General features: G+C 40.8%; 1 pseudogene; it reads right to left on the minus strand.

The window, feature by feature from the left end:
• Nucleotides 1-785: 785 nt before the first annotated feature.
• On the minus strand, nt 786-23279 carry LOC110540633 (BRI3-binding protein-like; annotated as a pseudogene).

Genomic DNA, 23279 nt, shown 5'->3' on the forward strand with positions numbered 1-23279 from the left:
CTCAGCATGCTGGAAGGATGAATTCTGTCAGGTTTGATCCAGTGTCTCTGGTGTCCAGTCCTTTTGTTCTGCAAACATATAACTTCTCACAAGCATTATACAGTTCTAAAATTATTAATGCTAGATGTTCAGGATGAAACTAAACTGTAAAACAGTTTTATTTATGCCAATTAAATAATGGCATAATACATTTTGAGGATATTGTTGCCAAGGATTTATTGGCTGAGTATTGTTGAAGTTCTGGCTGGAGACATTTTTTATGTTTCAGTCAGTTTCAGAATTGTTCCCATGTAATGGGATCAGCAATATAAGTTACCATTATTATTGAACACACAATCATTATCAATCAAAACAAGGTTGTATAGATCAAAATATCTTTTTTGGTCTCTTGGGCTCCTGTTGTATTAGGCTAAGCTGTTACCCATCTCCTGAGAGAAGGCCTCCCATTAGAGAGACAAGCTAGTTGCCTTGAGTAATTGAAAATGCATGTTTTAAGTAAACTTTATATAAAATCCTTTTTAATTTAAAACTTAAGCATACCCTAGGCATCTTATACCTGTTTAGAGCTTTAGGCCTAGGTTTTTATATATGTTGTAGCTATTTTTGTCCTGTCTCACTTTTTTTTTTTTAAACTTGACTCCATCTGCCTTTATTTAAAAACCTTACAAAAGATGTACTTAAATGGTTGAAAAAAATTAACTTTATGTTCTATGCACGGATAAACTTATCTGACTACACAGCTAAAGGAATATAGGTCCGTTGCTTAGAAAATAGGTTATCCCACTAGCAACACTCTAAGTTCTACATAAGTTCATTCTTCTCCAATGGGTCCTAAGTAGAACGCAGTGGGAAATAACCATGTGTGGCATTCTTGCTTGGTTTATTGGGAGGGCTGGGGTTTGGTAGGATTGCCGGCTGTTTTCTGCTTTTGTTGTCTTTTGACCAGCTGACACTCTTGGGCGGCCGGGAAGCTGACGTTCGCTTATCCTTGGCGCGGTCGAGGCTCTCCAGCACCCTGTTGAGGCGGATGTTGAGCAATCGCACCTGGTTCTCCAGGTGTTCTAGCTTCTCCTCCACACTGGGGCTGCTGAGGCCACCAAGACTGCCTCGCCAGTAGCCCATGGGCCCCGTCATGAGTAGATAGCCACCACGAGGCAGAGCGGCAGCACGGCGTGCTCAGGCTCGCCCTCCTGCTTGTGCAGGATGTACACGCAGGACATGGAGAACAGGATGACTCGTACCAGCCAGAAGAAGCGGCCGAACACCAGGTGCAGGAGGCTGAAGGTGAAGCCCAAGGTCAGAGACAAGAACCAGTAGGCCAGGAGGACCACACCAACCAGCACCAGGGCTCGGGTGGGACTGCTGGACACGGAGGCTGGGCTGAAGTACTGGGACAGGTTGGACACATCCAGTCCAAGGACTTCTAAGAGCTCCATCCAAACTTTCCATACTGTTTCTACAAACGTGTCCACTCCCTGCACGAACCGCTCAGTCAGCCTGGCCAGTAACTTCTGAGCCGCGCGCACGTTGTCCTCTCCGAAGAGGCTGCTCACGCTCTAAGAGAAGCTGCTGGTCGTGCGCCGGTGGCTGTTCTTGTCCGCAGCCCTGCGGCCCCGAGCCCCCTGCGCTCCAGGGGCCACCAGCGCCAGCAGCAGCAGCAGTGCCAGAAGCAGAACTGGCAGCAGCACCGGCAGCCCGGCCCGGAGCCGGGGCTCCTGGGTCCTGTCTCACTTTTTATATAGAATGGGCCTTTATAGCCAAACTTTATACAAACTCCCTTTTACCGTTAGCATTTAAGCATATCCTAGGTCTCTTGTATCTGGGTTTTTACATTTGTTTTGGCTATCTTTGGCTTGCCCACTTTTGATATGGTAGACAGTTCAGCCTTTTAAACATATGAATTACAATTTTTGAGTGTTTAGGACTTTAACTAGGCTGGCATGTACTTTGCCACCTGTAAGCCTCCTGTCTCTTTTTTACATCAGGCATGACCAACAGTTGTCCCCCATGAAGATGTCTCATGTTTGAAAGGATAAGCCAGCTCCAGAGCAGTGTGACACCTTAAGTTAATCAACATTTATAAGTTTTTTTGACATGGGAGGTATGTAGTTTGCATATTTGTCTCCCAGCCTAATTTTGAGTCCTTACATTGACCAACAGAACATATTTCTCAAGCCAAAATGCCCTTTTGCACCAGTTTTGTGGAAGTACCAGTTTTTGAGGTTGGCTGGCCTTTTTAGAGCAGTGTGACATCATCCCTCTTTATATAAACTTAAAATTGATGTGAATCCAATCTTTAGAAGAGTAAGGACATAACGACTATTATTAAGAAAAAAAAAGGACTGACTTGGTAACCTTAAGGAAAGTTTTGTCATTTTAAATCTTAGACTATCTCTGCAAGTGACTAAACAGCAGGAGTTGCCACTCTGGCTTTTATTATGTAAATTAGGCTGATCAGAAACTCTGAGATCTGCCTGTTTCTTTTTACTTTGTGTTGAGAATAAAGGCATGTGCCTTCACCAACTTATTCAAATATTTTTTTTCAAATCCATCATTGTAACCCAAAGCCTTTAAGTGAAAATCAAGCAAAGAGACAAGAAACTTTTACGTTTTGGGTCAGTTGTGCCAATTTAGGTTGTAACAAGCAAAGCCCAGTAGGTTATTTTTTGGAATTTAGTTATTACAGTGAATAGGCTGACCCTCACCAGAAAGAGCTGACAAGTATCTTGCAGCCAGAGAGCTTTGAATTTTACCCATTATTAATCTAACTTTTTAGTGGGAAGAGTGCCTTTTCTATTGTCTCCAACTTAATATTACATTCGTTGGCTTTTTTCCCCAATTTTTCCTTGAACTTTCTTGGAGATGGCATGGAGAAGAGCCATCACCATTAAACATTGCAATCAGATCCATGAGTATGACAACCAAAACAAAGCCAAAAGGTATTAAAACATACTCTGCCATGGCATTTTTAATTTTATGTGCAGTTTTAGACCAAGCTCTGTGTAGAGGTCTGTCTGCCTCTAGTTCTTTTCTTTACAGCCATGGCTGCTGAGCTGAGCCAGCCACAGTATAAGGAAGCCATGCTTGTGTACCACTCCTGTTAGACTGTAGCAGCAGCCAGTTTTGTTAGGTTAAGTCTCAGGTCTGACCACAGTAAGCTGTCTTTTGCTCCTGGGCCTGTTTAAGAGTCTCTCTTAAAGAGACAGTAATTGACCAGGGACATTTTAGGATTTAAGCTTGGGTTGTATCCTGGGAGATCATTCCCCCCAACAAATTATGTTAAAGTATGATTTAAAGAGAGGGATACTTGTATTATTTGGGCACCATTTGTTGTAGGTATGTAATATTGATATATATACATATTTTAGTTAAGCAGTGGTTATTCCTAAAACTGCTGTATACCCAAATCACCACAGAGAAACTAAAATTTGTTCAATTAACCTAGAGCACAATGCTGGGCAATGATTACTCTATCCTAAACCTCCATACCCGCATAGTTTCCTACCATTCAGATTTTATCCATTATACTTGCTTTTAGTCATATTTTAGGTCCCATTCATCTCTCCATGTTGTTCCAAGTTTTTTCTTGCTCACTTCTGCCCTTACCCTCCTGCTTCTTTACTCTCTCCTCTGGGCCAGTATGTCACACCCAATTCTCCCCATTCTATTGCAATCAATGGCTGGTTGTTTTATTGACAACACAAGAGAACAAATGGTGCCATGATTATACAAACGAAGACAGGTGATATTTACAATAAACATAATAATGCAGTGAAACCAGATAGTGGGGGAGAGAAATCAGCATTTGAATGAACAAATTAAATTGTATACATTCCAAAATAACATTATTCTAACAGCTATGTAAAGGCATGGTGCTAATCTCAATAAACAGGCCATTTGTAAGGACTCCTCTTTAAGTTGTATGCTACCTGAAAGTGCCTTTGCATTGTGTTTGCAGGGGGCACAGAGATTCCAGGTCTGGAATCTGCCACTTTACTACCATATTGAGGGGATCCCATGCTGTGCTTGTTCACTAAACTTATTGAGCTGAATCACAAGAAATGGTGTTTTATTTGCTCTAGTTTCTTTAGGGAGAGGTTTGTCATGCAAGCTGGCACACATACATGTGGCACACACACACACAAGCACACATTGTGTGCTAGCTAGCTGGCACAGCAGGAGGAAGGATGGCAGGAGATGGGTTTGATGTTTCCTGTCTTCTCTTTTGTCTTAGACCATCCGCAGACACGATGATGTCAGTTTACCTCCCCAAGAGAGGTTCCAGATCTTAAGCGCTCTAGGGCAGGACATCAAAATCAACAAAAAATTTTTCAAGGCTTCTTACATGAGCCTGAGAGACAACTTCTTCAAAATGGCAGCTGACATGGATGAACATGGAAAAGAAGAAGGAGCTTTCATTCTCTATCATAAATTCCTCATGTGAGAACCTGCAGTTTCCATTTCCTTTCCTGGGACTGTTTCCTAACTCATAATGCTCTCCTGTTTGTGTTTCTCATATTTGCTGAGTTACTGAAATTGACAATGTCAGGTTTTAATCACATTTCTGGCAGTTCATACACAACCTTTTCCTCCCTCTTCAAAGACATAGGAACCAAAGGTGCTGAGGTCACAAATTAAGAACTTCATGAGTAGGAGTTCTTGATCCTGTACCCACATGGCCAGGTCTTTGAAAATAACAGTTGCCAGGGAAGCAGGGAATATCTGAATTGGTGAGTGGACTGATCAACAAATAGCCTCTGAGTCACAGGATTATTTCTGATGTGTAGCCAAACCCAGATCCCTTTTCTCTTTATCCTGTAGAGTTGTATAGTAAAGAGAGTAGCCTTCCTTATCACCAGAGAACTGTAGAACAGTTCCAGTCAGTGTGGTCCAGCACAGTAAGTACTTTTCCCAAGCTCTTCATCATATTTTCACAGGCAGATTAAATACAATATTGTGGATCTATCACCAGGGAATGACTCTTAGAGGCTCAGTGACAAGAGTGCGGTGTTTGATGAAGTAAATGATGTTAAAATCTCACTAGTCAATTCTAATCCTGAATTTGGTGAAACAGAACCTAAGGAGATGCACAGGACTCTGAGGAGCTCAGGCAATGGGGTGGGGTTTTCAGGCCATGACTTCCCTGATTTTCAGAAGACTGTGTGTGCTGAGTAGAGACATCACCTTGTTCCACAGAGGAGAAGAAGGCTCAGGTTTAGAGATGAATTCAATAGGCTAGTTTGCATTTCTCTGCTTGTACAACTCCTAGAACAAAGGTTCTTCTGTTTGTTTTCCACTGTTGGTATTCTGTAACATGAAGGTATTCTCTTGAGCTCATCTTGCATCTCCCTCTCATTTTCTTTCCCTTCCAAATACAAATCAGTCTTACAAGGGACTTGTGTGTTCTCTGTGATACCAGCTTTTCATACAAAGATGAAAAGCACATATGCACATAAAATGATTCTCATCATACCCTACCCTCAAGCAGAGTTTCTGATAGGGTTATGAATTGTTCTTGATTTTTGGACTGATGTGAGGGTTAAAGCAGGTGAACTGCATTTCTGGGTGCAGTATCCCACAAGGGAACCCCAGCACATGCACTCCTAACTCTGAGCACCCTCAGTGTCTCCTTTCATTACCTAATGGTCTCAGAAGGGACTTTGTGCCCTGCTGTGAAACAATACACAAAGGTGCTCTATTAGCAGCAATCCATATTGCGATTGGGAAAGAAAGAAAGAGACCACTGTCTTTATTTCCTGTTTTGAAGTTCAGGGTTATTCCCTGTTTCCTCAAGGATCTTTGAATAATTCTATGTGCTGCCTCCAGAGTACTGCGATAACAAGCATGCACCTTAACAGCTTAGCTATGCTTTTATTTATTTATTTTTATTTATTATTATTATTAGTTAAATTTTATTTACCTTGTATCCCAGCTGTATCCAGCTCCCTCATTCCCTCCCAATCTCACCCTCCCTCCCTCATCTCCTCCCTGCCCCTTTCCAAGTTCACTGATTAGGGAGGACCTCTTCCCTTTTCATCTGACCCTGTTTTATCAGGTATCTTTAGGACTGGCTGCAAAGTCCTCCTCTGTGGCCTAGTAGGACTGCTCCTCCCTTGGGGAGTGGGGAGGTCAAAGAGCCTGCCATTGAGTTCCTGTCAGAAAAAATCCCTGTTCCCCTTACTAGGAAAAACCAATCGTTTACTGAGATACCACTGCTACATCTGAGCAGTGGTTCTAGGTTATATCCATACATTGTTTTTGGTGGAGCATCAGTCTCAGTAAAGACCCCTGTGCCCAGATATATTTGGTTCTTATGGAGCTCCTATCCTCACCACATCATACTACATTTTTCTGCTTTTAGACATCCAGTTGGACCAGCACTATTTGTTGAAGATACTGTCTTTTTTTCCATTGAATGAATGGTTTTGGCTTATTTGTCAAAAATCAAGTATCCATAGGTGCGTGGGTTTATTTCTAGGTCTTCTATTCGGTTCCATTGATCCTCCTTTCTGTTTCTACACCAATACCATGCAGTATTTATTTTTATTGCTCAGTAGTACAGCTTGAGAACAAGGATGGAGAGACCTCCAGATGATCTGTTGTTGTACAGGATTGTTTTGGAGATTCTGGGTTTTTTGTGTCTCCATATGAAGTTGAGAATCTTTCTTTCAAGGTCTGTAAGAATGTAGTTGGTATTTTGATGGGAATTTCATTGAATCTGTAGATTGCTTTTAGCAGGATGGCCATTTTCACTATGTTAGTCCTACTGATCCATGAGCATGGGAGATCTTTTCATCTTCTGATATCTTCTTCAATTTCTTTCTTCAGAGACTTAAAGTTTTTTTCAAACAGGTCTTTCACTTGCTTTGTTAGAGTCACCCTAAGGTACTTTATGTTATTAGTGGCTATTGTGAAGGGTGTTGTTTCCTTGATTTCTTTTTCAGACATTTTGTCTTTGGTACACAGGAGGGCTTCTGATTTTTTTTTTTTTAGTTGATTTTGTATCCTGCCACTTTGCTAAAGGTGTTTATCAGCTAAAGGCGTTCTCTGGTTGAATTTTTGGGGTTGCTCATGTATATTATCATATCATCCTTGAATAGTGACACTTTGACCTCTTCCTTTCTCATTTGATCCCCTTTAGTTCTCTTATTCCTTAGCTAGGATTTCAAGTACTATGTTGAAGAGATATGGAGAGAGTGGGCAGCCTTACCTTGTCCTTGATTTCAGTGGGATTGATTTAAGTTTCTCTCCATTGAGTTTGATGTTGGCTATAGGCTTGCTGTACTTATGATTAGGTATGCACCTTGTATCCCTGATCTCTCCAAGACTTTAAACATGAATTGGTGTTGGACTTTGTCAAATGCTTTTTCGGCATCTAAAGAGATGATCATGTGGTTTTTTCCTTCTGTTTGTTTATGTGGTGGATTACGTTGATGGATTTCTGTATGTTGAACCACCCTTGCATGCCTGGGATGAAGCCTACTTGGTCATGGTGGGTGATATCATTTACGTGTTCTTGGTTTGCAAGTATTTTTCGATGTTTTAGGCCAATGTTTAGTTTTTCCAAATATAATCTAAAGGGATAAAAGAGAGTAAATAAGATGTACAGAAAATTTTGACACTTTTAAATATTGAGTATTTTTGCATCAATGTTCATAAGAGAGATAGGTCTGAAGTTCTCTTTTTTTGTTGGGTCTTTGTGTGGTTTAGGTATTAAGGTGACTGTGGCTTCATAGAATGCTTTTGGTAATGTTCCTTCTGTTTCTATTTTGTGGAATAGTTTGGAGAGAATTGGAATTTGCAATTCTTTGAAGGTCTGGTACAATTCTGCACTGAATCCATCTGGCCCAGGGCTTTTTTTGGAAGGGAGTCTCTTGATGACTGCTTCTATTTCCTTGGTGGACATAGGACTATTCAGTCTTTCTACCTGATCTTGACTTAATTTTGGTAGATGGAATTTATCAAGAAAATTGTCCATTTCTTTTAGATTTTCGAATATTGTGGCATATAGGCTTTTGTAGTATGACCTAATGATTGTTTGGATTTCCTCAGTGTCTGTAGTTATGTCCCCCTCTTCATTTGCTGATTTGGATAGTTTCTCTCTGCCTTTTAGTTAGTTTGGCTAAAGGTTTGTCTATCTTATTGATTTGTCAAAAGAACCAGCTTTTGGTTTCATTGATTTTTTTTAAATAGTTTTATTTGTTTCTAATTTATTGATTTCTGCCCTAATTTTGAGTATTTCCAGCCATTTACTTCTCTTGGGTGTATTTGCTTTTTTTTTCCCCCTAGGGCTTTCAGTTGGGCCATTAAGTTGCTTGTATGAGATGTCACAAATTTTTTCTTGAAGGCACTTAGTGCTATGAATTTTCCTCTGAGCACTGCTTTCATTGTGTCCTATAAATTAGGGTATGTTGTACCTTCAATTTTTCATTTTCATTGAATTCTAGGATGTCTTTAATTTCTTTATTTCTTCCTTAACACAGCTGTCATTGAGCAGTAACTTGTTCAGTTTCCATGTGCATGTAGGTTTTTTTTTCTCTAATTCCATTGTAGTTGAGGTCCAGCTATGCTTTTTGACAGCTATATTTGCTGAATGTGCCAGTTTAATAGTAAAGAAACATCTCTTTCCAGACAGTGGGATGGAAATAATGATGGATTTCAGGGTGTGCCTCAGTAAACTCCGTGAACTTCTGAAATCATGCATGCAGAGGCCAAATTTCCTCCAGGCCTCATTTAAAAGTGTCAAAATTTTCTGTACATCTTATTTACTCTCTTTTATCCCTTTATGTTATATTTGGAAAAACTAAACATTGGCCCCAAACATCGAAAAAGGGATGCCCATGGAAGAAGATCGAATTTCATCAAGGTGGGTTGCTTAAGCTGGTGAACAAATATCTCCAGAACAGCCTGGAGCTACTCAAAGAAAATCCAGAGATCCTGACACTTGCTGGAAAGGGGTCAGATGCTGCCTCAGAGAGCAGTAAGGAGGAGAGGGATGGCTGGGAATAGGGTTCAAGCTGTGCATGTGTTACTGGTGCTTTCCCAACTTGATTTATTCCCTTTTTTCTCACATTAGAACTGTTCTAATTTTCCATTTTTATTTTGTATTTCAGACTCTAAATATAGTTTTTGACAGGGCTGAGGCTCTGAAGAGGAAACTACTAGAGAAATTTAACAGCGAATATGAAAAATACCTATCAGAGATGGTCAGTATGAGGAGCACAGAGACAGTGGGATTGTATATCATCTATTCAGCCTGTTCTTGGACTGTGTTGATATGTTCCATTGGATTCTGTGAGTCAATGAAAAGGCTCCACAATCACTTGCACATTAATGTACTTGCATCCATGCAAGCCAATACACACACACACACACACACACACACACACACACACACTGCACACGTACACGCATGCATGCATGCACGCATGGGTGTAGTGTAGAGAAGACTGAGACTTAGCTGTTACTAGAGACAGCCATATAGGAACTGAGTCAGGGGGTAGAGCCAGTTTTCCACCACATCAGAGTAATTGATCCTATTTTGAGATGTCAGACATGAACAGAACTAGGTTTTGTTTATCTCTGTGATAACAAGATGTTTCTTCTGAGATTTGAAATATTTAATTAATACTTTTTCCTGTAGAAGAAGAAAGAAGAGGAAGCAGCAGAGAGAGCAACCTCTGAGAGGACATAAGAGACATCTTAAAACAATCAGGACATTCCAGTTGGCACTCTATTGCATTTGATCCATTGTATGGACCCAAAGAAAACAAAAGTGGAGAAATAGGACAAAGACAACAGTAACATCAAAGGAAGCTCAGCTTTCCTCAGTACCAACCCAAACCTCCAGCCCACCACAGCAGAGTTCAACAGAGGAGAACACTAAGGTCATGACCCCAAGCACATCAACATCTGCCAAGCATCCTGGGGAAAATGACCCAGAAAAAAAGCATAAGTAAGTAACTACAGGTTTCTAACTCGGAAAAGACTTGAATAGAATTGGTTCCTCATTTACACACAGGAATGAGCTAATTGCAAGAAGTTATTGTACATAAATGCAGGTTTATTGGGAGCATCCCTTGGTTGCAATATTGGGAAATGGGGAGAGCAAAAGAGAAAAGCATGCACAGAGAGACAATGAAGAAAGAGTGAGGAGAAGAAAAGGAGGAAAGATACACAGAGACTAGACTGAGAGGAGAGAGACAGATAAGGAAACCTAAATATCTGGATTATATAATGCGGGGAAAGTACAGGGTAGTTGGTCAGATCTTATCCTAGCCATGTCCAGCAGCATGTGGGGACCAAGGGATGCTTTGAAAACCTAGAGGCCAGGTGCACTTTGGTATGGTCTTAAACCTAACAGTCCCCATTGCATCTGGCTCAGCTGCTCAGTTGTGAGATTAGTTGTAGAGTAGGGACATGCTGGTGGACAGATGTCTGAAGTCTGGAGCACTGAGCACCACCACCGTGAATATTGCATTTCCTTGTCCATGTCCTCAGTCTTTGGCTTCAGTGGTAAACTTACACTCATCTCACAGTTACATCCAAAACTATTGCTCCATTCACTCAAGCTGGTTATAATGTCCATGGTCCCATCTCCCAGTCAGCTGTACCCAGAGCTTGGAGAAAACAAAACCAGCTCAGTTTGTGATTCCATCAGGGGAAGGAGGGAAAGGGACTCATGGAGAGAAGCCCAATGACATTTCCTTTCTCTCCCAGGCTCTCAAAATGAATTCTGCTCATGAAGAGCAGGCCCTGTTGCCTAAGACTTTTCGCTCTTTTCCTTCGGAGTTCAGAAAGTCAGAAGCCTACATCCTGTGATCATCCCTCATGATTTATGTGAGACATTTCTGAAGTCTGCGAGGAAGAACACTGAGAAGAAATTAGAGACTTGTGGTATTTTGTGAGGATCCATGGCAAAAATATGAAAGGTCCTTCTGGATCTGAAGCTGTTTCTTCCCTTTGTCTTCCCATGACTCTCAGAAAACAATCTAGGGTCTGCACTCATAGACATCACCAGAAAGAAGGTTGACCTTGTCAACTGTCATTGACAAGGTGTGGAAACATTGGATTTGATGACTTTGTTTTGGGTTTCTTTTCAGCATTCCTTGAACCATTTGCTTCAATGCTACATTTAGAAATTTTCATTGTAATGGTACCTAGTGATGTTAATTACTGTTACTGCCAAACTGAGGCTGGAGACTACTTACAAGTTCAAATCGACTTCACAGAGAGAATGAGACAGAGTTTAGAAGAAAAAGAAAGCAGGCCAGCAGGCAGACAGGCTGATAGGCAGGAATGAGGCATGGAGACATGCATGGTGACTAATTCTAAAAGGAAAAGGAGGACTCAATTCTTTTTGGGTCCTGGTCTGAGCACCTATTCTGATAAGCCTTGGAATGTAAATTATAAACACCTCAGCCCCTGAGCAGACCTGCTGGCTGCTGCAGGGAAGAGTCAAGACCTACGCTGTGCCAAGAGAGACATCTCAGGGTCATCTCAGCATCTGTTCCTTTATGCAGAACCTACAAGAACTCCCAAGGTTGTGAAACACTGAAGGAAGAGAGAACAGTAAAGGTCATTCACTTGGGTGAGGGATTCACTTACTTGTGTTATGAGAGAGTGGGAATGTGACTTCTAGGGATAGAAATAAGTTATTTTGTCTTGGCAGGTAGGAGAGGAGTATCATATCACGCACATAGTCATACCACTCCAGGAAGGAGGCCCTGACTATTGCTATGCCACCAATGAAGAGGAACTGTTTTTTAATCAAGAAGAACTGGGGCTTCTCACCTTAGGGTGAATTCATGTAAGCAAATAACCTTCCTGATGGTAGGGTTCTCTTTTCTCTCTCTTAGAAACATCTTGCCTAAATCTTTCTCTGCACAGAGTCTATCCATTTCACATCATTCTTCTGTTTAACCATGCAGTCAATAGTGTTCCAGGGTGAGTCCTAGGACCATTTCTTATTGTTTTTACAGCTTTTAAAATTTTACCTTGTAATCAAAGCAATTCTGCAAAGTCCCTATTCCTTGATTGTCTGGATCAAGAATGTCACCTTGCCTAGTCTGTAAGCAAACATGGTATAGGGATCATATCCCCAAAATTATATAAATTACACTATTTTAAATAATACAAGAGAGTTATTTGTAATGATTGTATTTTTTATTCATGAAGAGGCATTTTTTTGCACACTCAAAGAGATCTTACCTGTGAGGTTTTCAAGCGTTTGCACATGCTGAACATACTTCTGTTGATTTTCAAGTAAACACATCAACTTGCCTAGAGATTTCTTTTGAAAGATTCTTTCATTATCAAGTACTGAAGCTCACAGAACAAGAAGCTTTTTTTTTTTTGAAATATTGACAGGTGTAAGCCATAATCATATCATTTATTTCTAGTTTTGAAAATATCATACATACTTATACTCAGAACTTGAGAAGATGAGATTTCTGAAGCAGTCTCCTGTGACTTCATAATTTTCAGTTCAATAAAAATTCTTATTGTTTTGCTTAACTCAATAAGGTAATCTGTAGTAATCAAAATTTGGCCCTTCATGTTTGGTAACACAAATGGGTGATCACACATGACCTAATACCAATTCAGATGAGGTATTTTGAACTACATTTTTCAGGAGGTAAATCTGGAACCCTGTGAGTTTCAGAGAAGAGGGGCCACACTTGAGGTCACTTATGATGACTTGTAAAGATGGGCCAGAAGGGGTTCATGGGAGAGGGGTCAACATTGGATACCTATACTGTGCTCCTGCAACAGTGAGCAGTTCTGTTGGTTGGGACTGGTATTTGGTGTCAGAAAAGGATGACATATATTTGTTTATATGACCTATCAAAGCCTTGGTCTCCACTGTCTGGTGTGGGCAGGAAAAATAGTGGTGATTTCAAGTAGAGGGAGAACTGTTTGGGTTAATTTGGGTTAAACAATTTCATGATTAAAGCCATAGTCTAGAAGTTAAAATGAAGAAGATACAAGGCTGATCTTTCAAGGCTGATTGAGGTTTGGGAGCTGCTAACATGCAATGAGAGAGTAGCAGTGTATTGAGGAAGAGTGAGATTTCAGAGATCCAAGTAATGAGAACCAGAGGCTGATGAGTCTGGATTAGAGCAGGCTTTCAGTTGGGCTCATGGTGATAATAGCGATCCTCTCATAAGGATGAGTAGGGCTCCTAGAGAAGGACTGAGATTGGAAATGGGATTAATTCTTACTGTGTGGCATATAAAGCTTCTGTGAGATATCAAATCTATTCAGCCACTGAAAGAAAGTTTTGGTAAGCCAGGAGAAACCAGGAGAGGGACCTGGGAGGCTTCTGCATGGAGTTGGCCTAGGAAATGTGGTAAATGGGGAGAGGTGGCTGCAAGAGAATCCATTTCCTGGTAGCTGAGGTGGAGGTCTAATAAGGAGAACATGGAACACAGTGGGTGGTGAAACAGCAACAATGCTGCATGAGTACTGGTTAGGAGGTTCTCAAAAGCCACACAGCAAGGAGAGTTGAAGAATTAATTCAGAATGTGACTCAGAGACAGGCTCCAGCAGGGAGAGTATTCATCTCTCTTGTTTTGGTATGGATGATATTGGCTAACAAATTTTAGGCCATGGTGGGTAGATACTTCTAGATTTAGCAGATTCTTAGAAATCTGGGTATAATGGGACCTCCATGGGATTCTACCAATCAGGAGGATGAGGCTGCTGTATGATGACTTCAGAACCAACCTGGGCTAATAGAAAGACTGTGCCTCAAAACAAAAGTCATCTCATGAAGGTTATGGCTATTTTTAGAATCTGTCATGACTTTCATACTAAAGCTTAGATCTAATTTCTAGATATTAGGAGAAGGAAGAATTATAACTCTGCTCTTAGCAGAACTTAGTTAAGAGAGTACTGACACATGAGGGAACTATCAGATGGTATGAACATGGTTTTATCTTGTGATGTTGGTTTTCTTGATTTTAGTTTTTCTTTGACTTCACTTTAGTTTTATTAAATAAGGCATCCTTGTGAGTGTGCTTACATGAATAGTACAATTTAATAGCTGATTGAATAAATATGATGTGCATACACAATTTTTAAATTTATTTTATTTTATTTTATTAATTACAGTTTATTCATTTTGTATCACCCCATAAGTCCCTCCCACCCTCCCTCCTCCCTCTGCATGCATGCCACTCCCCAAGTCCACTGATAGGGGAGGTTCTCCTCTCCTTTCTGATCTTAGTCTATCAGTTCACATCAAAAGTGGCTGCATTGTCCTCTACTGTGGCCTGGTAAGGCTGCTCCCCCCTCAGGGGGAGGTGATCAAAGAGCAGTCCAATCAGATTATGTCAGAGGCAGTCCCTCTTCCCATTCCTATGTAACCCACTTGGACACTGAACTGCCATGGCTACATCAGTGCAGGGGTTCTAGGTTATCTCCAAGAATAGTCCTTGGTTGGGGTATGAGTCTCTGGGAAGTTCCCTGTGTTCAAATTTTCTTGTTCTGTTGCTCTCCTTGTGGAGACCCTGTCCTCTCCAGCTCTTACTATTTCCCACTTCTTACATAAAATTCCATTCACTCTGCCCAACAGTTGCCCATCAGGCTCAGCATCTGCTTTGATAGTCTGTAGGGCAGAGGCTTTCAGAGGCCCTCTGTGGTAGGTTCCTAGTTTGTTTCCTGTTTTCTTCTTCTGGCTTTCAGAAGCCCTCTGTAGAAGGTTCCTAGGTTGTTTCCTGTTTTCTTCTTCTTTTGATGTCCATCCTCTTTGCATTTCAGGATGGGATTGACCGTTTTAGTTAGGGTCTTCTCTCTTACTTAGTTTCTTTAGATGCACAGATTTTAGTGGGTTTGTCCTATGTTGTATGTCTATATGAGTGAGTATATACTGTGTGTGTCTTTTTGCTTCTGGGACAACTCACTCAGGATGATCCTTTCCAGGTCCCACCATTTACCTGCAAATTTCATGATTTCCTTATTTTTCATTGCTGAGTAATATTCCATTGTATAGATGTACCACAGTTTCTGCATCCATTCTTCAGTTGAGGGGCATCTAGGCTATTTCCAGCTTCTGGCTATTACAAATAAAGCTGCTACAAACATGGTTGAGCAAATGTCCTTTAGAAAAGGAAACAAGAACCTACCAGGAGCCTAGTCCAAATTCCTTCCTTCCTTCCTTTAGATTGAATTTTGCTTTCACCATCTATTCTTGGATTTCATTAGTGATCACATCCTACATGTGCCTCCCACCATGCCAACAGTACTTGAAATGTAATGGCTAGGTGTATCACATTTACCTCTGGCTTGCTTGCCTTAACATCTTCAGGATTTATTCCCATTCTGGCTTGCAGTTGTCTGATATGTTTTTACGCTATTGATCCAGTTAAAAGGGGGAGGAAAGAAAAGGAAAGAGAGGTAAATCAAGTGACAGTAGTACAGTACCACATCTGAAGGGCAGAAGGGACTCCTCTTCACATACAGAGTGATCACATGGGGTTCAGAGGCAGGAGTGAAGACAGACAACTGAAGACCCAGAGAGACTGTTGAACCAATATTTGTAGTGGTCATCCAAAAGCTTTATAAGGAAGGACTCAGTCTGTTGTTTGCAGCAGGGAAGCAAATGTGAGTTAGAAGCTGAAGGACAAAACTTGAAATGGTTACCTTTTAGACAACAGGTATAACCAAGCATGGATGAATAAAAGAGTCTTGTTCTCAGTAAGGGACAAGCTAAAAAGTGATAGAGAGAAACTTAGCTTATTTTGGCCTTTATGAGTTAGGAGGACAAAGCAGATTGTCCCCTCTTCCTTCTTTACCCAGCAGATGAGTGTTTCCTTTGAATGATTTGAGGACTCATGGCAGGGGCTAATTGTTGAAGCTGGTTGGGCTTGCCTTTCTTGGTGGATCAAACCTGGCTGGCTATGATCACTTGCGATTCTTAGCTTCTTTTGTTTTCTTAGACCCATCCAACCCAGAGAGTGTTTTTGTCAAGTGTGGACCTACACACCCATTTTGGTTACCAGCAGATGCTGCCTGAGTCCATCGCAGTGGTGTGTGCCCCCAAATACAAAGAGTGAGTGTGTAAGATTCAGATCTGAAGGCACAAGATCAAAATGGTTTCATGGCTGAAAATTATTTAAAATTTATTTCTAGAGTGTCTTACCTGATTGCTATGAAAGTATTCAGTTAAGATCAATACTCCAATTAATACTACCTGCTCTTAAAAAACATGGTGATGTCACCATTGATTTTCTAGGAGAAAATATTAAGAAGTAACCTCAAGAGACAGAGGTTGAAGAAACTCTACACCAAACATTTTACTTGAGTGTTCTCTCTTTTCATTTCCAATGTCAAGTTATTCTGAATTCCTCAGCAGATCTAACATTGGAAAAGTAATAAATCCTGATTTCCTTGGTAGAAAAAAAATGTATCCTAGATATTGTCCCACAGTGACAAGAAGACCCTGATTTTAGCATTTTTGTCCCTTGTTCTTCACATTATTGATCTCAGTGACCTAATGAATTTCTTGGTTTTCCTTCCTTCTCATTTCTACTGTTGAATTCCTCTGCCCAGTTTGGTTACGGTTAAATAACAGAATGAGAGAAAAATAAACAGAGGGGGATGTAGGTATATAGGGGCAAGAGTAGGAGTATGAAAACAAGGAGAAGAAAGAAAATGAAGAAAGAAAGAAGAAAGAAGGAAAGAAAGTGAAAGAGAGGAAAAAAGAAAGAGGAAGAAGAGTACAATGATTAGGAATAGCACCAGGAGGACAATGTCTAGGAGAAGATAAAGATGACAGTGATGACTACTAATTGGAGAAGAAGGAGAGTCACATGTTCTAAATGGTAAGAAGTGTTGGGCAAAAAAAAAAAAGAGGACGAAGGTTGAGAAGAGAGAGTGAAAGAAAAAGGGAGAGTGATCTAAGAGAGGAGAGGAGAAAGAAAACAAAAATTAAAGAAGGAAGAATAGATGAGAGAAAGGTGGAAAGGAGAGAGGGAAGAGACCTAGGAGCATATCTGCTTGACTGTGAATCTGCTTTTTCATTTCAAAACTGGAACTTTCTCACTGACAGTTACTGGGCTAAAAGAAATTTCCCCCTGCTCCAGGAGGGGGTTCCATCCTCACAGAGTGTACACTGCTCTCTTCTGTGTATGTATCTTTATACAATGAATCAAGACCTTGGTCTCAGCCAGATCATAGAGCTGATAAGGTTTCTCATCTTTTCTGATCTACTTGGAAGTTCAGCATCATCGGTTACTTCCCTGAAAATATGTAATAACTATGTAATTAGAAATCAGTGGGCAGTGAAGATAAGTTTTCTCTCATTTACAACCTGGTCATTTATGTTCTATGAGGGTATTGACCCTTACTGATCCTTTTACCAAATATCTGTGGATTTCAATACAATGTACTTTTCAGGGTTCTTGGGAGAATACTGGAAGTAAGACTGGGGTGTACATCAAAGTCAGAGTGTGAGCTCAGCATGCTTGAGACCCTGGATTCCATTTACAATATTATGGGGAAAAGAGTAACAGACAGAGTATGGAATCCATTAGCTTTTTTCAATGCAATGTTACCTAGTTCTTCACCAGTATCAGATACTAAGTTTTAGTTAGAGTTCTGAATAAAGAAAAGGCTATGTAAGATACGTAAATTAAGCAACTTATGTCCTGGGATTCTGCCTAGATATTAGGGTTCTCACCTGCCTGGGGGGGGGTTTCTTCTCCCAGGTTGTGTTTAGTGATAACACACTTAGTATGATCAGATTTATCTCCATGTCAGATCAGCCTCAAATCAATGAGATTCTGGCACTTTGTATCAGCCTGGACTCTTCCACAGAGTTTGCATTCAGAGGAAATGCAGCAACATAATGAAATGACCAGTACCTGCTCCATAAAGTATATAAGATCCAGAGAGGAAGCCACAGAGATCCAATGATGTATAAGGTCCTGGGGTCATATTGATTAATGTGACTTATTTTTACATATGAATAACCTCAATCACTATTCATATGGTTATCATCACAACTCCAATATTGCACAGGTTCCTTTTAATAAGGAGATATTTCACAAGTGTCTCTGGAAAACCTGTGCAAAGATATATGGAAGACACTGACTCTGTCTATGAAGCATACTAGGTAGTAGTACTGGGTCCCAGACCTTTGTCCATGTATCTCACTGACTCACAATCTCACCTCTAAGCTAAGAACTACTGGCCTTCAGAGAGCTTCTTACATTAGAGGCTTATTTGTGGGGGCATGGCTCAGTTGGGGAAGAGCTTGTCTTTTTAGCACAAGGTCCTGGATTCCACTTGCAGCATTCCTGAAATATGCCATGAGGGTGTTTGTCTATAGCACAGCACTGGGAGCTAATGGCAGGAGGATAAGTTCAAGATCCTCCAGGACTACCTAGGTTACATGATCTAGATTAGGTCACAAGAGACTTTCTTTTGGTATAATATTAGACGCACAAGTTGTTTCAAAACAGGACTTTTCCATGCTTTGACCCTATTTTCTTCAATTGCAGGACTGTGGCCATGTCACCACCCAGAACACTAAAGTGTGATGATCACTGATTTATGATGAGTATAATCCCACTAACCAACATCAGCGGGAATCTGTGTGTGTGTTTGTGTATGTGTGTGTACATGTATTTTGTGTATATGTTAGGGTGACACACACATATATATACATATATGGATGTATATATGTACATATATATGTATAAATATATACATGTGAATACATGTGTATATTTATATGTATATGTGTGTATATATGTATATATATGTACATGTATATGTGTATATGTATGTATGTGCACATAGAGTGATGACATATTTGTGTGTATATTCATCTTATGTCATGTAATTTACTTGTATGTCATGGATGTTACTTTTATGTCATGTATGCTACCTTTGTGTCATGTATGTTCACAATGTGTGTACGGATGAACACTGTGCTCATTCACAGTACCCAGAGGAGAACACTGATGTGTTCTTTTTTAAGGTTTATTTTACGGTAAAGTAATTTTTTTTAGTAGTTCATAGTAAGTGAAAATTGATTTTGTCGGATGGTATATTTGTTAAAAATTAATACATTTTCTGGCCAGGAACCAGTATGAGTGTAAGTTCCCAGTGCACCCAACACTTGCCTGCTTCAACTGCTGGGCTCCCAGAAGAACAGTGAAAAGACATCAGAAATATTATTACCTCAAATCACTTGCTAAGACCCTTAGCACTTACATTTACACAATTAAAGCACATATTTAGGACCTCACAACTTAAGCTTTTTTGTCCTCAGACCTTTACAACTTGTATTTACACATTCTGAACCAAGCTGTTGATCTGACTCTCCTAAAGTACGTGTGTATCTGCCTCTCTACCATTACAGGTAACAGTAGACAAAGCAGGCAGCTCCAGGGTGACATTTACCCACTAGACAAGAAGATCTTAGTGGTTGGAGGAGGCAGAGAAGAAAACAACTGGAGAGGAAGACTGATTTTTTTGTTTTGTTTTGTTTTGAAAGAGGATAGTTTCAATAGAGGAAGAGGAGAGCGTCTTAGTAAGGACATATGCCTAGCTCATAATGATAGGATCCAAGAGGCAGACACACACTTACTGAATAGGAGAGTCAGTTGAATAGGGCAGGTGGGATGTAATGGCAGTTTGTGTGGTAGAAGCCAGCAGAAAAAAAAATAATCTGAACCTTGCTGTGTAGATATTGTTTAGTTTTTTCATGGAATGTTCTGTTTTCCCCATCTATGTTGTTTGAAAATTTTGCTGGGAATAGTTGTCTCGGTTGGCATCTGTGGTCCCTTGGAGTTTGCATCACTCTGCCCAGGCCCTCCTGGCTTTCATAGTTTCTGTTGAGAAATCTGTTTTAATTCTGACAGGTCTACATTTATATGTTACTTGGCCTTTTTCTCTTGCTGCTTTTAATATTTTTTCTTTGTTCTGTAGATTTAGGATTTCTACTATTATGTGACTTGAGGGGTTTCTTTTCTAGTCTAGTCTATTTGGTGTTCTGTAGGCCTTTATATGTTTATGGACATCTCTTTTATTTGGGAAATTTTTCTTCTATGATTTTGTTGAAAATATTTTCTGGACCTTGGATCCTGGAATCTTCTTTTTGTCTATTCCTATTATACTTAGATTTTGTCTTTTCATGGCGTCCTTGATTTCTTGGATGTTTTGTGTTTGGAACCTTTCCGATTTTACTTTTTCTTTGAGAGATATATCAATTTCTGCAAGTATTATCTTCAGAGCCTGAGATTCTCTCTTCCATCTCTCGTATTTTATTGGTGATGCTTAAGTTTGTGGTTCTTGATCGTTTCTCTAAGTTCTTTAGCTTCAGGGTTTTCTCTGTTTATGTTTTCTTTATTGATTCTAATTCTGTTTTCAAGTCTTTCACCATTTCCTTCATCTGTTTGAATGTGGACTCCTGTTTTTTCATGATAGCCTCTTTTTTTCTTTCTTTTTTTTTCTTTTTTTTTTGTCATTTCCTCTCTAAATGCCACTAATTGTGCCTCTATTTGTTTGGCTGTATTTTCCTGTATTTCTTTGAAAGCTTTGCTCAGTTACTCTCTATATGCCTCTACTTGTGCCTCTACATGTGCCTAGTTTTTTTTTTTTTTTTTTTTTACTGTATTTGCCGATATTTCTTTGATAGCTTTGTTCCTTTCCTCCATGTGTCTCTAATAACTGGATAAGCATAGACTGGAGATCATTTTCCTGTGTTTCAGACAAATTAGGATATGCATTGAGTTTTTGGGTTGCTGGTCAAACCATATGTCCTGATTTTGATGGATGTATTCTTACACAGACCTCTAGCCATCTGTTTATCCATATCCTTCACTGTTTGTTCCTGGGGTCTGTACTTCAGACTGAGTCATTCAGTCTGGTGTCTGGAGTATTCTTCAGGAAGACGAGAGTGGTCCTCTGGTTTGAAAGTGGGTGTTGGTGTTTCAGCTGTACCTAAGGGAGGAAGGTCACACCTGTGTGACATGTGTAAGCACTGGTGTGTGCATGGAAGTATGCCTTGAAGGACAGGGTGCTAGGGTGGGTAGAGGCCTGAAAGGGTGGAGCTTAAGTTGCTGGCGCTGTTTGTGGGCTTAATGTGCATGTGCAGGTGCCCTGAATACCTCATTGACCTACAGGCCTGTGGTAATGTAATTCTGGTATTCAGATCTGTCTGGGCTCCAAGAATTTTTTGACTGGACTCCACTGGTAAACCCACAGAACAGGGGCTTCAATATTGAGAATTCTGTCCTAAGGATCCCCCTGTTGCCGACAGTCGGGGTGTGGGTGGGAGGGATCTCATGTATGGCTGCTAGCCTAGTGGGACCCTGGATCTTGGGCTCTGCATACACTCACTTGAAGACACACTCACTCACTCCTAGGCCTAATCAGAAAGTATAGGGGTTCCCCATGTTCTATACTCTTATATTTGTGCCTGTAGGGGCAAAGGAGAGGGTAGGAGATTCATCAGCTCAATGGTGTCCACTGTTTTGCCTCCGGACAGGGAGACCCATACTTGGGGTAGCCATCTCTGAGGTCTCAGTCACTAAGCACGGAGGCCCCTGCTTGGGGCAACCACTGTCACCTCCACTGAGCAGGGAGGCCTGTGTTTGGTGGAAGGGGAAGTGCAGGAGGGTTGAATATTCTCCACTCTCCGTCCCCAGAGAAGACCATGGGTGACCTGCATCCAAATTGTTCCACTTCACAGGCTGTCCCCTCTTGTCCAGGAAACCTCAATGTCAATGTTCTGGCTTCAGCTGCCCCTCCACTCACTAATTTCAGAGTTTTGAATCCTGTGCCCCTCAGATAGAGTGTGTGCTGGTTGCCTCCATCTTAGACTTTTTATTGTGCTAATTATTTATGTGCAAAGGAAACCAGGAGATAAGCATGTGAGTGGGTTTGGCTGTCTGGGTGTGTGCACCAATGTAAGGACATTTTCCCCAAGGGGTCACAAGGGGCTGTCACCTCCTCTGGAGCCAGAGATATAGGCAGTTGTGAGCTGCTTGATGTGTGGTGCTAGGAACTGAACTCAAGTTCTCTACAAAAGCAATATTCTGTCTTCACTGGTCAGCTACCTCTCTGGCTATCCAGTATTTTTTTAATTAAAAGAAGATTTCTTTAATGCAATATGTTCTGATTATTCCCCTTCTCCAACTACTCCTTAATCCTCCCCACCTCCCCATTCATCCAAATCACCTTGATCTCTCTCATTAGAAAACAAACAGGCATCTTTAAGAGAGAGTGAACATTAAAAAAAAAGTAAAATAAGATATATAAAAAACAAGAATAAGAAAAAAACAAATAACAGAAAAAAAGAACCCAAGAAAAAGCACAAGAAACAAATCAATGAAGAGACACACACTCACAGATATATAAAAACACAAAATTGTAAACCATAGTACATAAGCAAAAGGCCTGCAGGGTAAGAAAAAACATCCAGACAAAGCATTATGAGACAAGAAAAATTACAAAAGTAGCGTGAGTTTGTTTTGTGTTGGCCATCTATTCTGGGCATGGGGCAAGGCCTTAAGTCTCCAGTGAGATTCCACTGGAGAAAACAATTTTTCATTTGTGAGTGGGTATCAATTGGAGATAGCTTCTGGGCTATCTGTCCTCTCAGCACTCAGGTCCTACCAGGCTTGAACTTCTGCAGAATTTGTGCAGGACCTGTGATCTCCTGTGTATACTGGTCCTGCTATGTTTAGAGGGCCTTCTGTCCTTGGTGTCCTCTGTCCCCTCTGCCTTTTACAGTCTTTCTGCCTCCTCCTCTACAGGTTTCCCTAAGCTCTGAGGGAAGAGAATTGATGGAGGCATCCCATTTAGAACTGGGTGCTCACTCTGCACAAAGTCCAGCTGTGGTTCTCTCTATCCACTTCCATCTACCTCGGGAGGAAACTTCTCTGGTGGTGGCTAAGCAACACACTGCTTTGTGAGTAAAGCACAGTGTCCCTGAGAGTTGTTTGGTTGCTACATTCCTTTAGCAAAGCATAGTAGGTTTTCCCCTATGTCCCTGGCCTACCTAGTCTCCAGGGTCTTGGCCACCAAGCAGTGTCAGAGATGGCTTCCTTCTCATGGAGAAAGTCTTAAATCCAATCAGATTTTGGGTGTTAGTACAGGATTTGTACCACTATTGCATCAACACATCTTACACTCAGGTCACCACTGTGGATTGAAGGGTTTGTAGCTGGGTTGGGTTACCTTTCTCTGGTGGCATGCAGAGAATCTTCTGGTACCATGAACACTAATTTGTTGGCCTGAAGGAGATTGGTAGACACCTTCAT

Source organism: Meriones unguiculatus, chromosome 7 (genome assembly GCF_030254825.1).
Source record: "Meriones unguiculatus strain TT.TT164.6M chromosome 7, Bangor_MerUng_6.1, whole genome shotgun sequence".
In the NCBI taxonomy this organism is placed as follows: domain Eukaryota; kingdom Metazoa; phylum Chordata; class Mammalia; order Rodentia; family Muridae; genus Meriones; species Meriones unguiculatus.